General features: G+C 49.5%; 1 protein-coding gene across 2 annotated transcripts in view; it reads left to right on the top strand.

Moving 5' to 3' along the window:
* The window catches only part of IGSF11 (immunoglobulin superfamily member 11), a 107,533-nt gene that overhangs the window by 21,548 nt on the left and 69,380 nt on the right, over nucleotides 1-16,605 (top strand). The window lies entirely within an intron of this gene.

Below are 16,605 nucleotides of genomic sequence, written 5' to 3'. Positions count from 1 at the left end.
CCAAAGCAGGTGCTGAAGATGTTTGGTCCTGCTTAAGACTAGACCTGGGGTCCCTTCCTTCATAACCTCAAAAACACGAAGGGGGTCTGATTCATATGGAAATCACTCCCACTACCTGAGCTGAGGTCCCCGCCATACACTAACTCGGCAGGCTTTTGCTCAGAAGCAAGACTGGTGGTGGGGTTTTTCAGGGCTTGGGCAGAGAGCAATTTGTACAAGGGAGCAAACAGGAGAGAGACCGAAGTTCCTGGAGCACCTTCCTCCTGCCTCACATGGGACCTGGGGCTGCAGCGGGTCAGTTGGAAGCAACAGGGGAAGCTGATCAAACATGGTCTGCTAACAGTTGCTGGCATGCCGTTCTCCCTCCTTCCCTGCTCCTGCTTTTCCATCATGGAGAAAAGGTGCCAAAGCCCGTGAAAATGATGCTGAGATCACCATACCGTATCAGCTGCAATGAGCTGGTCTCCTGCTGTTAAGTGGGGTTTGTAAATACTCCTTGTCGTGGGGGAAGCTGTGGGGTTTGGCTGTCCTCATCTGCTTGCTCCTAAGTCTTTGTGCAGGCAGGTTCAGTTGCAGAAGGGTTTGGAAGATGGCTGTTCGCTGCATGGGCGCTCCTGGGAGCAAGCGAGAAAATTTTCTATTTGGCTTTTCTGGTCCCTGGCTCTCAGATTGTGCCAAGACCCGGCACCCTGTGATCAGGGTTACCAGTCACATGAAGAGATGGTGCGGGCAGGCTCTGTCTCTCAAATGGAAAGGAGTTTGGTTTTTTTTTTCCTTAAATCATTCACCAAGTGATTATGAATCTAGAGTGAATCATTTTCAAACTAATTGTGAACCTAGAGTAAGTAAATTTTTAAACCATGTGTTGTGAAGGAATCACAAGTAGTAAGAGGGCTAAAATGGGCAGAAGGCATTACCTGGAGAGTAACTGAGCCACTTTCTCCTACAAAAATCAATGGCAACAGGAGAGCATCCTCCTGGGCCCTCCGGTCTCCAGGTGTTTCAGCTGTGTGAGTCGCTATTGAAAGTATGAGGGGGACTGGTGCTGTGAGAAACCCACAGAGAGTGGCTCTTAATTCCTAGGGGTGATACGCATCTGGAGGGAGGTTTCATTGCTCTGCAGAACACATTAATCTTTCCCAATGTGGAAGTGCAGCTTTTTAATCAAAGCTATCTCCCTCCCACCTCAGTTAGCCTCGAAAAGATGTATTTCTGTTGTGTCTGTCCATGGCACTTTGTGCTTTATCTTAATGGTTTAGAGAAAGGCTTTCTTACCTGCCGGGGGAGTTTGGAGACTGCCAGGTTTCTGGGCAAATGGAGCCTTCCCTGTGTTGCTCCATAGTTTTATTTTCATGTATGTTCCTGTTGTCTATTAGATAGTTAAGAAACAGCAAATGAGGAATGTTGGGAGCAATTAAGAGTGAAGGCAGGTAGGACACGCATGGGTTTAATTTGTTCCTTCGATTCTTGCTTTCTACTCTTCCCTTTTGAATCTTTCCTGTGGATGACATGGGGTTCCTGGCAAGCCCAATTAAAGACCAGAGTTCAGTGTGTTATTTATTTTTTTTTCTTGTGGCCTGTGATCATGTCCTGTAATAGCTGAACTGAATTACTCTGAAACTGCCTCTCTGTTATCCTATTACCAACACCTAAGACAAAAAAAAAACAACAACCAAACGACAAAACCCCACCACCCCAACTTTGGTTTTGCTTCTGCCTGAGAACGTGCAAACCAAAGGTCAGTCTCCTGCCCAGAGAAACCAGGCATGGGAAATTGGTGCCATGGAGACAGGGGGAAGAGATGTTTCTCTGCCTGGTCAAGCTTGATCCAGGATGAAAACTGGGGTGAGGAGAGAGATCTGAACCTCGGTTGTTGGGCTCTGTAGGCAACAATGTCTCCCAGGCTGTAGTTGAGGTGGCTCAGCCTGGAGGAGAGAAGGTTGTGGAGACCTCACAGCAGCCTGCCAGGAGCTAAAGGGGGCCAACGAGAAAGCTGGAGAGGGGCTTCTTGCAAGGGCATGTAGTGATAGGACAAGGGGGATGGCTTTAAGCTGAAAGAGGGTAGATTTAGAGTAGATATTAGGAAGACATTCTTTACTGTGAGGGCGGTGAGGTGCTGGCACAGGTTACCCAGAGCAGCTGTGGATGCCCCATCCCTGGACATGTTCAAGGCCAGGTTGGACGGGGCTTGGAGCAACCTGCTCTAGTGGAAGGTGTCCCTGCCCAGGGCAGGGGGGTGGGACTAGCGGGTCTTTAAGGTCCCTTCCAACCCAAACCATTCTATGATTCTACCTAGAATTAATTTAGACTGATAGCACCACAGGGTAGCACAAGCACAGCTGTGAAATTAAAGCCACAGGTTGGCTTGTAGAATTTCCCGTGATTGAAGTCATAATGTCTCCTCTTAATTAATTTAATTCAGGTTTAATTTATTGAGGGTTTGCCTTGATTTATTCCACTGCTGAATTGCTCGCTCACACGACTAGTGTGAAGAGCTACTGTGTTATCTTGCAGCCTGGGAAGGCGTGTTATCATGTAATGATCCAGCACAAGTTACTGATGATACTACCCCCGTCTTCTCACCTTGTTCCACCCCTCCACCGAAGGGAGGGGGGGGGGAGCGGGGAGTGAGAAGGAAGGGATGGATTCACAGGTTCTGCTGTTTGAAGAAGAGAAATTTCTTGGGAGATGATAACAATTTTTGCACGGGGTTATCGGCACGTCTCTGCACCAGGCCTGCTACAAGTCGGTGGGCATGCAGCCTTACTCCTTGGTGCTGTTATTTCTCCATGTATTATGTGGGTCATTTGTGTTTGAGATGGCCTTTTGGGAGCACGAGCATGTTAGATGCCCAGCTTTACCGAATTTGCCTCTCCTGGGACAAGTGAGCCAAGCAATTCGGTTACACCCAGGGCCACCCTCACCAGGGAGGCTGGATTCCCTTTATTCCCCCAAAGGCGATTCTTCTCTCCCCTTCCAGCACCCATTTGTGCACTGTGTGTGCCGGGGGGTATCTCCCCCTCCTTCATCCCCTTCCCCCCTATCCCCTCCCCCATCCAGAGTCTCCCAGCGACCTTGTTGTTGTTCGGGAGGAGCCAGCTATCCTCCTCCTCCTCCTGGCTGGGTGCAGAGTCCTGATTTCCATTTCAATAGCAGGCTTTCTGCTGAGGCTTCCCCACCGCCCAGGCGGGTGAACAAGGAGCCCACTGTTCGGGACGGGATGTTCAGCCAGCCCTGACGTCCCTGCTGTCCTCAATGCGGCTTTTCAGCCCCTCTGCTGAAGCCCGGGGCGCCAGGCTGGTGGGGGACAGGCTCCTGGCCCTGGGCAACATGCCATTTATTTTAAGAAGCCCCAGCCTGTCCCCGCTTAGGGCTTTATGGTCTATCAGGGGCTTGTTTGATTCACAGCTGGTTTTCATGTGGCGCCGAGGTAATGATGAAGGGAGGGATAAGTCAAACTGGAGTGGTAGCAAGGGATGGGGGATGAGAAGGGGTCCTTTGCCAAGGGCTTGGATGATGCACAGGGCTGAGCATGCATCACGCCCGGGGCTCCTGTCTCAGGAGTTCATGCTGATGCCTCAGGTCAAAGGCAGACCGGTGCCTCATCCCTGACGTTTTCTTCTTCTAAAAACCACATCCTGAACAGGCAGGTAGCTTTCCGTGTTGACATTTGTTTCCAGACGTGCCACTGTGTACCTACGCATTGCCAGGGTTTCAGGGTAAAGGTAGGACAGAGGAGCAACATCTAAACTCCTGCCTTGGGACCTCTGAGCCTGGGCAACCCAGACCCTCCTGCCCTGTCCCACCACGCTGAGCATGTCGCCAGGTGGGACCTTGCAGTGAGTCTGTTGGGTTTGAAGTACTGGAATCTCATCACTGCAGCCAGATGCAGATGAGGGCTGACTGCCCCATCTGCTAATTTTTTTTTTTTGGAGTTTGCCCTCCAGGTAATGCTGGTGAAGGTATCATGAAGGATTGGTCTCCACCATGGGGAAGCTCCGCTCCCCAGCAAGGTGTGGGATAACTTGGCTACTTCTCCTGCTGCTTTCAGTGTCCAGGATTTCCTGGTGGCATGAGGAGTCCCAGCTGGAAAGCCACGAAGGAGCTCCCGACGTTGTGGTGTGCCAGGGTGACCGCAGGCGCTGCTTTTCTAAAAGTTTTCCTTTTCTTTTTATTTGTTGTTGTTGTTGTTGTTGTGGGTAGAGGTAAGGGACTCCAGGTTTGTTTGCGTTTTTCCCCAAACAGTGTCACACCGATGACATTTAAATTCTGCAGAGCAGGCGCAGAAGGCGCAGCAAGCAGAGCAGGCTTCCCTCTCTGCTGCTGTAGGAAGAGCCAGCTGGAGCGTGGGGACAGTGATGAGGCCAGGCAGACCTCTGCCAAGGCTGGCAGCAAACAAAGCCCACTAAAACCGGTTACAATGTGTTAAATCCCTAGTTCACAGCAGACGAGAGTGAGGAACCTTTCTCTTCTGTCAGTATGGGTAAATTGCTGATAAGGAAAGGTAATGCTTGCTTCTGGTCACTGGAAGTTTTTAATTTAGCTGCACCTCTTTTTTCTCTTTCTTGGTTTTTCCACCGAGCACTTTTCACTTGTCCTCTGCTGACACCCTCTCGTGCACTGGGCTCCTGCAGTCCTGTTTTCCCCGCACTAATGGAGACATTAATTCAAGTGAGCTACACCCTGCCGCAGGATGCAAGTGGTGGAGTGTGTGCAGGGGCCTGGAGGTCGTGCCTTTGCCCCCCCCCCAGCTCTGGCAGCAGGGTAGGACTGCTGGTGTGAGGGGGGCAATGGGTCCTGCAGGCAGTGTGGGGCTCGTTCAGGATGGTGGAGAAGGTTTGGAGCAGATCAGCGGCTGCTTCTTGACTGCCAAGAGATGCACTGGGAATCCAGCACTTCCTATTCCCCAGGCTCTGGGGGTAGGGGCCCTGGGTGATGCTCCTGGGTCACCCCAGTGCTCTGCTGTAGAGCCAGCCCTGTGTGAAGGACAGGCTGCTGGGGCTCCCTGCCTCTACCCATGGGTAAAGGGGCAGAAGGGAGAGTAAGGGACAGACCTACAGAGGCATTGGATGCTCCTAGCTGCTGTCCCAGCATCCACCAACTTCATCAGGAATTGGGCACTGAAATATTCCCGGCACCTGGACATAAACAATTAGCCGAGACTTCAAGCAAATTGGTGGCAGCGCTGGGGACAGGTACCAAGTCACCGTCCCGGCTTGGTGGTATGACTGCGGGATGTTTCCTCCTCCTGCAAGCAGCCCTGCGACTGCCTGTATCAACACTGGAAATGTCATTCCACGCTCAGCTTTCTTACACCCGTGACTAGTAAGAAGGGCTTTCTTTTGGGGTTGAATTCTCCCAGGGCATTTCCAGTTGTTGATGTGAGGATGTTTCACATGTGCGTGTGTCTTTATGATGGAGTTGTTGACGTGGCGACGTTTCACGTGTGTGCGTGTGTCTTTGTGATGGAGTGGTATCGTGATGCTCTGAGAAGAAGGTGCTGTGGAGTTGTGAAGGATGTTGCCTTTATGTTGATCTTTTGGGAGGGGTTATTTGCAATATGAAAGGGTCAAAATCAAAGTATGTAGAAACCCAGTCATGTTTTCTGTATTAGAAGAGCTCTTCTTCCTCCCTGCCATGAGGAAGAAAAAAAAAAAAAAAGGAATAGAACACAAACTAAATAAAATTAGCGTCAGTGGCAGCACGTTTCGAGGAAGCTGAGCACTCGGTGCTGTTTGAGGCCATAGGGGCTGGTGCGCTCTTACACTCAGCCCTTCAGCGGAGCTGTGATAGCCCATAGCCCCTGTGGATGTGTCCAGCGAGTGCTGTGGATGCTCAGAGCCCAGCAGGATCAGACCTCTTGTTAACATTACCAACGGATGAAGTGCAAGGGGCCCAGAGGAGAAGAAGTTTCAGAGTCCCACACAAATTCTCGGGCTTCTGTGACAAATTTTGGTACGGAAACTTTAGGCAACTTTTCAACAACCTGTTAGCTGTGTTAAATCTTTGTACTTCCATGGGGTGCATAAACTTTGCAGGAGGGGACCTTCTTACCAGCTTTTTAAATGCTGCACTCCCTTTTACAGAATTTCTGCGGGTGAAGCCTGCAAAACTTGTTTGAGCTGAGCAGCTCTAGTTGTACGTAAGTGGTAATACATAACTGAGCTGATCCTTTTTTTTTTTTTTTTTAATAATGGAAGTTGTAGGGAATTCAAGGAGATAAAAATACAGATGCTTATGTTACTGTAACATTAATGCTTTAGATGAATAGGTTTCTAATTTATGATATCTGGGAAATGTTATCTTGTCTGTATTGTACTTGGAGAAGATTGTATTTTCAGTATATTTCTTTCTGTGTTTTTTTCAAAGACTATTTTGCTGGGTGTTCGGTATGTAAAAAGCTGAGATAACGTTACTATGAGAACCATCAGCATTTCATTTCCAGATGAGGAGTATTTAGCTGTGAGATTGTGATGATAGTTCAGCTTGTTGTATTTCAGTTTTATGAACCAGTCTGCACGTGGTTATCACCTGGATGACTCACAATTAAGTAAAAGGAAATGCAGAAGTTACCCCCAAAATACCTCATACCCCAAAGTAACTCTAAATACTCTATAAAACCTCCTAAACACAGCTGTAAATATGGTCCTGGAAACAGCTCGGTGTTCCTTCTGGCAGCTGTGTTCTGAATTCTTAGGACTTTGAATTTGTGCTTCCCTTGCTGGGAAGGGAGCATCCCTTTGCTAGTATCTCTGTGTAATGCAGCAGGACACATGCTAAGAAAGTAACCCCTTCCTGAGAGGAGCAGGCTCTTCAGCTGCCCAGTGGTACTTGGGCACTTGAACTCAGGTTAATTATTTTTCTCCCCTTTTTTCTTTTTTTTTTCTTTTTGTTTTTTGGTGGGTTTTTTGTTTGTTTTTTTGTTTTTTTTTACTTTTTGTGACATTTATATCTTACTTACTCTGTTCTTGGTTGGTTGGTTGGTTTGTGGGTTTTTTTGTCCCTTTTGGGCCCATAAAGAAAAAGGGTCCCAGAAACTGTTTGTTTGCCCTCTTTCACTTCCCCACGTGACCCGCAGTGACTACCATTGTGAGCAGGCGGCAAGGGGAGAAGAAACTGCTTATGCTTGTTAGGGCTTCGTGGTTTCGGTAACAGTGTGCCCCTTGTTTTAGACTCGCTGTGTTTGTCTGAACAGCCTGGGAAGGAGCGGTGGGTTCCCACCGGCACAGCAGGTGTATTTCTCCAGCAAACCCAGGACCCTGGCAGCAGATACAGTGGGCTGGCTCCTGGCTCGTGCTGCCTGCCATGCTGGAGGGGGAACCGGGAAGCTCCAGTGGACTGGCATTTCCAAGTATTCATCAGGGAAGTAAATTATTCCACTAGAAGCCATTTCCCTCCCCACGGCACCTTTCTGTCTCTTTTTGCAGACAGGATGCTGTGGCAGCAGCCACTGCTGCATCTCGGCAAGTCTGCGCAGATAACTCGCAGCAAGTCGCAGAGAAAATGTCTTCTTTCTGCAGGGGTTTAATTAGGCTGTGAATCACATTATCAGAGAGGGCATACTTACCGTGCCATACGGTGGACATCACTCAAGCTGGGCGTGAAAGGGCAGGCACCACAGGGTGTGCAGCAGAGACCAAGCCATCCTGAGTCTTCTCCCCGAGACTTGCAAAGGCTGAATAAAGCGCAACGCTCATAGTGGTGCAGTTTGTTTGAGCGTGGTTGCAGGATCCGTCGCCAGAATTGTGCAGGACCTCCAGAGATGTGAGTGCTCTGGCAGAGCATCCCTGCGGAGTGGGCTGTGGTTTGGGCAGTGTGTGTGTGCCTGTGATGCTGTGTGTACGTGTGTTGTGATCCTGCTGTCCTACTAGGTCAGGCAGTGTTTTAATGGTGCGTAAGGAAATGTGGTGTTGGAAAGCTTGCTTTGATGCCGTGAGTGGGCTCCACACTAAGCATTTTGTCATCTGTGCCTTAAACTGGCTCACGGGCAGGGCAATGGGGATGCTGCAGGGCAGAAATGGCGGGCATTGGCCAAGTGGGGTCTCAGGAAATATTTTCCAGTTCTTTCCTTTGTCATTCTTCACATGGACTTAAAATTGGATGATGAAGTAGGAAACAGATGCCCCCAAAACATGCCAGCCTCAAAACCAGTAGTGATTGGAATGAAGAGAGTATGCATAAAGTTAGTGTGTGCAGAGAAGGAAGCGGCTGGGCTGGTTTATTCTGTGCCTGACGCCTGAGGAAGCAGCTGGTGGGTGAAATAATAGAGACATGTGCACATATGTGCACACATACACACACAAACACAGAGCTCTGCGTTTGTCAGGAACAGTGTAGTAGCATGGCCTCTGTGTGTGAAAGATCATGTCTGTGCTAAAGGGGCATCACCCAGGGAGAGTCATGTTTTCTCAGGGACTGTGAAGGAGAAAATCATTGATATGTATTGCTGAAAGGCCAAAAAGGTCGCAGAAGTAGAACTAACTGTGCTGTTTAGGCTTTTTTTTTTTTTACATTTTTATTTATTAAAATGCTCTCGATGCAGAGTAGCTCTGCTCATTATTTATAAGTGTTGCTACCGCCTTGAAATGGAATCTTCAGGCACTTTGATAAATGTGGTGAAAGCTTGTCTGGTGTCACTGCCACTTCTCTAAAGTGCCTCCTGCATCCTCTGCTGAATTGCTGTTTCATCAGTTTGGACAGCAGCGCTCCTCAGCGAACTGCAGTGTAAGTCTAGTTCCATCATCCCATGCTAACGCAAACGGAGCAGGGGGGAGTGAGGGCCCTGGGTGTCCCGTGAGAGCCAGGCAGGGGCAGGAGGAAGGAGACAGCCCTGCTGAGCCCCACGCGCTCCTCCATCCTGGTGAGTTCGGTGGGATAAAGGCTTCTGTTCAGTACTGCTGTGAGCATGCTTTGCTTTTGCCCTGTGCTGACACCTTGGTAGGGCATTCTTGTTCTGCCAGAGTGCAGAAATGAAATCGTTCCAGCATCAGCCCCTTCTTTCTGCCATCCCTACGCCCATGGTGGGGACATGCAACTGATGGGCTGTACGTGGGGCTGTCCTGACAGCTGAGGGAGGGAGCTTTTAAAGGGCTTAAAAGAATGCAACTCCCCTGGGATCAGAGAAGACCGAAGTGTTGACTTCGAAAAATCAGGTGACCAAAACCTGGAGGGAGAAAGTTTGTTTCAAAGAAAAAAAACCAAACAACCCAAACCAACCAACCGAACACAAAAAACCCCAACACCAACAAAAAAACCCACCCAAAAACCTCCAAAAACCAACGCCACAGCACAAACAAACCAACAAAAACCAGTCAACAGTAGCAACAACAACAAAAAAAAACAACCTCCCAAAACCTTGTTTCCTCCCTGGGGCAGAGGGAGGTGTTCTGAGCTGATCTTGCTAAGCAGAAGCTGCACTTGTGCTGAAGCAGGTGCCTGTCAGGATAATGAGGCAATGGAAAGCTTGTCCTACCGGGGGAGATGAGGAGAGCTTGGACTGTTTAGCCTGAGGAATTATGGTAGAGGGAGTATGGGAGTGCTCTGTAAATATGTCAGCAGGTAAACAGTGTGATGGGGAAGAGCTTTTAAAGGCTAAGGGAAAGAGCTGGCAACAGTACAGGCTGCTGTAAATCAGTTGTGGTAATCTAGTCTGGGAATTAAAGCGGAATTTTGAACCATTTAGGGCAGGGAAGTTTGGGAAGAAGCTTCCAGGCAGAGTGACAGGAGCAAAACTCCCATACAGTCTCTAAGATGAGTCTTGATCTGTCTGTGAAAGGGATTATGTGCCGGGGGCTGGGCTCTGTGTCCTGATAGATTTTGTCCTGTGCTGCTTCCCATGTTCCTGATCCCACATTAACCACACAGGCTCTGTGTAAGAGAGGTGCTTAAATAGAAATCATAGATGAAAATTCAAGTCATTTGCAACTTTGAACTAATTTCTTGTGGGTTTGGTGGGTTTTTTCTTGTTTTTTCTTTTTTTTTTTTTTTACCGGCTCCTTTCAGGGTGTCCTTTTGACCTGAATATGCTGCAGCAGCATTTTACCTGGTGCCCAGGTTTCCCTTTCCCCCTGCTCGAGCCATCTCACTTGTGTGCAAGCTGCCTCCACCAGTGCATAGCGCAGCTCAGCACTTTTGGGGGCTGAAAGCTATTTACTAGTTAAGAGGGCAAGAGTACAAAACTATTTTCAGCGCCGTGACCCACCTCTGCCAATTGGATTGTGTCTGGCAATCCTATTTGGTGGAGATGGGGTCACGTAACCTGAAAGAGTCTCTGCTCTTTGCCTTCACCTCCAGCTCCTGTGCCTACACGGTGCCAGGGTTGCAGTGCCTTTGCTGTAATAGCTGACCTCCGGAGGGGAGAAGGGCAGTGTGGGGTTTGGGGCTGAAGCCCCCACTCCCCATCAGGAGGTTGCCCCTTTCTCCCTGCTGATGCCCCGTGCAGTGGTGTCCTCGTGCTATGGCATGAGGTTGCTTTCTGCCCCCCTGGAGTCAGACGTGGGTATGTCTAGCTCTGGCGTTCAGCTCGCTAAGCCTCTGTCCTTCGGGTTTTAGCCTTGCTGAAAATCAGCGGGGCTTGCAAAGTGCTGGAGTATTGATGAGTGGCTGCTGGGCCGCGTGGAGGGGTGGCGTGAGGCTCCACATGATGGGTTACCAGCCCTCCTGGAGCACTTGGGTGCTTTCCAAGGAATTGCTGATACTTTGATCCTGAATCCCAGCTCATCCTGCGCAGACCCCAGAATTGCAGTGGAAGAAGCTTAAGCATGCATGCTTTGTGTAGCCATCATGGGAGCTGATCCCCGGCTGTATGGTGGCTGCTGGGGTGATCCAGCACAATCCCAGTGTGACTGCGGAGGGGGAATGGGGTGAGGGCCACAGTTAGGAATGAGCCTGGTGGTGTGGGCTTGCTCAACAAAACAGCTGGTACTACAGCCCGAGCACCAGCCTCAGCCTAAACCTGGGCTTGTACCTAAGGTTTTGGTGGGGAGTGGTACCTTGGCACCACAGCGCTTCCAATCTTGCCTGCATTCCCACCTCCTAATGGTCATGTGTGTCTTGGGATGAGCAGGAAGGGCTGAGTTAAGTCAGGTAAAGAAAAGGGACAGCAATAATCTCTTATACAGTTCACTTCAAATGCTTAAGAGTCCTCAAAAATCTATTGCTGAAATGAAGCCAAGAATGGAAAGAACTGTTTAGCCCAAACTGCGTTTCAGACAGGCTTTGAGGCTCTTGAGGGTTTTCCTTGGTGCAGTAACTGAACAGTGCACTTGCAGGATCCATTTTTTGGCCCAGATTTACTGGGAGGGAAGGTCTGTGAAGTTGCACCATCTGCTTCACCCTTACAGCCAGTGAAACTGGTTGGCCAGTTTCAGCCCTGTTTGACAGGAGTCTCCAAATTGCTGCATTTGTCAGGATTCATCACAACATACAACCAGATTGAGAAAGGAAACCAGATTAATAAAGGCACTGAAGGAAAGGAGGTCTTTAATATGAACTTAGGTAGACTGTTAGGCATAAGAAAACCCAAGCCAGCAGACTGCAAGAATCTAAGCTTCAGTCTTGTTACTTGTGGATTCCTTGCGTACTTGGGATGGGTGTGTGTGTGAAGCTTAAGGTCTCTCTCTGAGCTTGTACAAGACTACAAAGCAGGAATGTTGCTGAGTTTTGTAGTTACCAGTTATAGCTCAGCTCAGCTGAGGCACTTTCTGGCCTCGATTACTGCAACTTTCAGTCCTTTGATTGACAGAGGGTGCCCTGTGCGCTGAGCTGGGCTCACATGCCTGCCTTCCGTCTCATCAAAGACGAACAACTGTGGGCTAATCCCCTGGGCAGCCCCCACAGCAATGAGACCCTCTGCCCTCCTTTGAGTGGTAAGATGAGATGCTCCCTCTGGCCCTGGCACAGGTCCTGCAGGTGCTGCTCAGTCCGTGCCACGGGTCAGTGCTGCTTCTGACTTGTGCCTGCGTGCAACGAAGCCATCCCATGTATTTCAAGGCACAAAACTGCATAGCAGATGCACGTTCTCTGGAGGAGTGGGAGGAACAAGAAGGCTGTCTGAGGATAAGGTGCGGTCTGCTATGAAAGATACTTGCATTTCCCTAGCTAAAGCGTAAACCAGAGTTTGTGCTGTGTCACGAAAACCAGCATCAACTTGGGCACAGGGCTTTTGTTGCCATGGGTGCTGGCCTGGGCTGAGCCTGAGTCTCGCTGCTGTGTGTGCTGAGCCTTTGTCTGCCTTGCGATGCAGCAGAACAGTTGGCAAGTGTTGTCAGAAACTAGTGCATGCAGTACTTTCAGCTGCTTTTGACAGCGCTTTTCATCATGGGCCATTGCAGATGCTGAGTTAAGCCTGGCAAGAAACCCAGGAGGGAGGTCAAATATGCTACAAGCTAGAGCAAGCTGGGGGAGCGTGTGTAGTCACACTTGTGGAGCCATGGGGTGGGCAAAGCAGGGGCAGCCTGCTGGCAGCCTCCCTCTCTTTGCAGCCTTCAGGCTACCAGCTTTTATTGCATGTTGGCTTGGCCCCTCCAAGCTGCAGCTTCCTCCTCACCTGCCCCTCTGGCCCGTGTGGCAGCCGCTGCTTGGGAACAAAGCACTTCTCCTGCTATGCTTATATCCAGAGCTGCAAAATTAGGCTGCAGTTTCTCTCTTTCTCCCTCAACCCAATATCCTTGTTCCTCTGTATCTTCTGCAGGGATGTGGTGAGCTTTCCCAAAGGTATTCAGCAGTGGCACATGATTTATCGTGGTTTCTTTTTCCTCCCTTCTCACAAAGTAAAACCTCTTTCTTGTTTCAGTGTTGGCAACAGTAGGGGCATTGGATTTGGATCCAGCATGAAGATGAGCAGCCAGCGTAAATCCTGGGTGGGTTTTTGGAGTAAATAATACACCAAATTCATCTCACGGTGTCATTTACACTAGATGTCTTGGAAGTCAAAGCCTCAGTTAGTCAGGAAAGCCTGCACCAACTGGAGTTGAAAGGATCTTTCCAGTCTGGGTGGGCACTGGCATCCCTGGAAGGATTTTCTTCTAGGCTTTCAGTTTACCTGGACCATACTCAGAAACTTTCTTGCAGATGCTTTAAGCTCATGTTCCAGAATGTCTGTTGGTCATCTGTAGGGTCGGGAGGGCATTCCTCCCTCTGATCAGCGCAGCAGGATCTGCTGTGATTTGGTTGGGTTTTTTCTCTTCCTCTGTACATGGGGACATGTGCCACTCTTAAATTTCTGGGCATTTTTGCCCAACAAATTCCTCCCAATGGTGAAGACACATGGCAGAGCCTTGCACGGCATCAGTGGAGCATTTTGTCTGCCCTCCTATTCCTGCTCGCTCTGTACTTACAGCTTTGGGTCTTCTACTATCAGGGACACAGGGCACGAGGAGGAGGGTGAAGTTACTCTGTGTGGGACTCTTCCATATCAAAACGCCTGTTGCCAGACTGCTAGCAACTGCATGGCGCTTCCAGTCCTTCCTCCCTAGTGACTGGGATGCGATTCATCCAAGGACTGGCGGGATGCTTACAGTCTGGTGGGGATCACACTTCCTTGGGGACTGCTGCCGTCTTTTCCTGCATCTTGCTCCAAGTGCAGCCTGTGTCCTAGTGCTGGTCAGATCTGAGTCCTGATGTGTTCCCTTTCCTTCCCCCTCTCCCCTCTGAATCTTTTTGGTCACATCATGTAGTTCTGAATTGCAACAGTCAGGGTATTTAAAAAAAAAAATATTCTATCAATAATCTGGGTTTACAAACAAGCCTCTGGGGTGTTTAATTAAGCCCAGTGTGATGGAGGCAGCCAAAAGGCATGTATGGGGGTGTGTGTGTGTTTGTGTACAGAGAGCTGGCCGTGGGGGAGCAGCAAGTGTGTCCGTGTGGGTGAGAGAGGGAAGAAAAGATCTGGTTAAATAGATCCTTTCTATCCATGCTCCAAATATAATGTTCTTAAATGTGTAACCCACAAGAAAACAACAATCCCCTTATGAAATATATGGAGAGGCTTGTGCCAGCAAAAGGTCAGCAGCCCAGCTTCGCATGGCTAGCGCGGCCGTGCGCTGGGGTGGCAGAGGGTTTCGGCGGGGAAGAGATGTCCCAGCCAACCCTTTCCTGGCACAGGGGCTGGATTGTCCTGCCGGGATCAAGCTGGAAGGCTGACAACTCTCACCTAGTTTGAAAGAGAGACAAAAGGCAGGCTGGGAAGGGGATGTACGGGCTGTTCCTCTACAGCGAGGAGCGGGTCTGTTGGTTTGCCTGGGCACTGGATGCTGGCAGAGAGGAGTGGAAACAAAGCTCTGAGTTTCAGCTCCTGTTTTGTCCCTGGCATCCATAACCTCTATGCCTCTTTCCTTCATGAGCCAGTTACCACCTGGATATCATAAGGAACTGATTCTATTTTCTTCCTGGGTTATTTTGGGGGAGAGGAAGAGGGAAACCTGGGTGTGCCAGGGAGAATAATTTGGTGCTAGTAGATGTGCCTTATCTTTTAATATCAAATTTCCTTCCATTACCTTCATGCTTTCTCTAGTTTTTCTGCTTGTTTTCTCTTTTTGACAAAAATATTTCGCTTCTGCTTCCCCTTCACGGCTGTGCAGAATCCCTCCTCATCTCCCTTCCTCTGCTGCCCCAAAAATGGGGAGGTGTGGGACCCTGGTGCCCAGCAGCTTTCTCCAGTGAGCAGGCAGGGTCCTTTGAGGATATTTTTCCTTTTCTGGGCAGCTGAGCATGTAAATGGGGTGTGTGCCTCCGTAGCTAAGTGCCGGCCACAGTGGGTCCCATGGTGAGCAGTTTTCGGCACGGGGCGCGGATGCTACAGCTGCGTGCAGAGCCAGCATCATTCTCGCGTGCCTGGCGCCCATTTGAAAACAAAGATGGGGGAGGAAAAAAAAAAAGGCTTTTTGTTTCCTTACTGAAACAGCTTCGACAAGTCCCAGACACCATCTTCATAAATACAACTGTTGTGTGTGGCCACGTGATGACCAGCTCTGTTGTGTGTGTCCCCACACGGCTGTCAGGGCCACGGGTTCCTCCGAGCAGGGGGTTGGTGAAAGCCAGAAGATGTGGTGGTGGAGAACAGGCAAAGGATGGTGATCCTTTGCAAATAACCTTGCAGCTGCAAGGATTGCAAAACACGAGGTGTAGTTGCTTCTGCTGAGCTTTTCGGCTGTACAAGAGCAGCAAGCCGTTGTTTTTTCAGCACTTGCTGAAATAAATGGGATATTGCAGAAAGGTGTTACCTGACGATGGTTGCTTTGCAGTTTCTGAAGCCTACAATCCTGTGTCTTCCCTGAAATACAGGATGGTGAAAAGGATTAGGGTGGAAGGGCCCACCTATCCCACCCGCAGGCAGAGTGGTGCAGCATGTACCTTTGCATTAAGGACTTTCAGCTGCTTTTTTGCCATCAGGCTTGGTGACTGCACCACCTTTCTCTTGCTTTCCAGCAGTCTCTTGACTGCCTGAATGCATGCAGAGCCAATACATGTGCTGGGCCATAGGTGGGGGGGGTGGCTGCTCTGTCAAGCTTCTGGTTCGAGCCTTCTACTAAAGTCACTGCTCCTCTGTGATGCCATTTTTGTGCCACAGCAGGTCATGCAGGTTCTCAGTGGCTCTAATTAACGCTCCTGGCAGTGATGACAAGTGGCCACCAGAAGTGTGAATCTAGTTTAGGGAGACTAAGAAGACAAAAAAAAAAAAAAAAAAAAAGCCTTCTAATCTGATCATTATGCTCAGGCCAAGGGATCAGCAAAATGATCAAGCAAGGAAGAGAAACAACTTCTGGCTACTAGATTTTGCATCCCTATCCAGGCCAAGAGCTGAGGGTAACTATTAACGATCGTACCACAGTGAACATCAATCTTGTAACAAGCTTGGATAATACCCTCTGGTGAATTAACAAGGACCGCTGATATCTAAGTGCTTTTCAGCTGTGCATTGCCAGGAATAAGTCTCAGTGCTGGGGGGCCTGAGTCTCTCCTCAATCTGACTTTAATTCCCTCCCATCTGCTGTCTGCGTTTCCTGACGATCCTCGCCCAAGTAGGGCACACGCGTGTGTGTTTTGAGGGGAGCGGGGTTGCTCCGGGCTCTCGGTAGGCTGGAATTTCCCAGGGGGAGGATTTCTGTGGGGTGGGGATAGCCAGGGTCTGTTGTGGTCTTTGTGCCCCTGCATGTACAAACTCAGCATCCCGGGAGCATCCACAAAGGTGGCTTTGCTGGTAGAACAAAACTGCCCGAGCTGGTGCAGTCTGGAGCACAGGACAAAGGCGGTCTCATTCCCACCGTTGCCAGGAATAATGGGAATAATTATCTCATTATTCCTGCAGCCTCCACAGCTCCCAGAGAAAGAGTAACTGGTGTGCAACAATGCCTCTGCTGTAAATAACGCCCTCAGCACATTCCACTGAAGCAGAAGATGGAGGTAGAAAGCCCTGTCTGCCCTCAGACCATGCTCACATTCGCCACTTGGGTTTTGGTTCACTGAGCTTTAGAATTTTTTTTTTTTTATTTTATTTAATGGGAGGGGAAGGCAGCACTGTGTGGGCTTTTTAAAGCTTTATTTATTTATTAAATCAAGGGCATGGGTGTATGTTCAATTTGCAACTGCTTGGAAGTGTGCAAGAAG

Source organism: Falco biarmicus, chromosome 5 (assembly GCF_023638135.1).
Source record: "Falco biarmicus isolate bFalBia1 chromosome 5, bFalBia1.pri, whole genome shotgun sequence".
Classification (NCBI taxonomy): Eukaryota; Metazoa; Chordata; class Aves; order Falconiformes; family Falconidae; genus Falco; species Falco biarmicus.
This window is presented reverse-complemented; position numbering and strand designations above follow the sequence as displayed.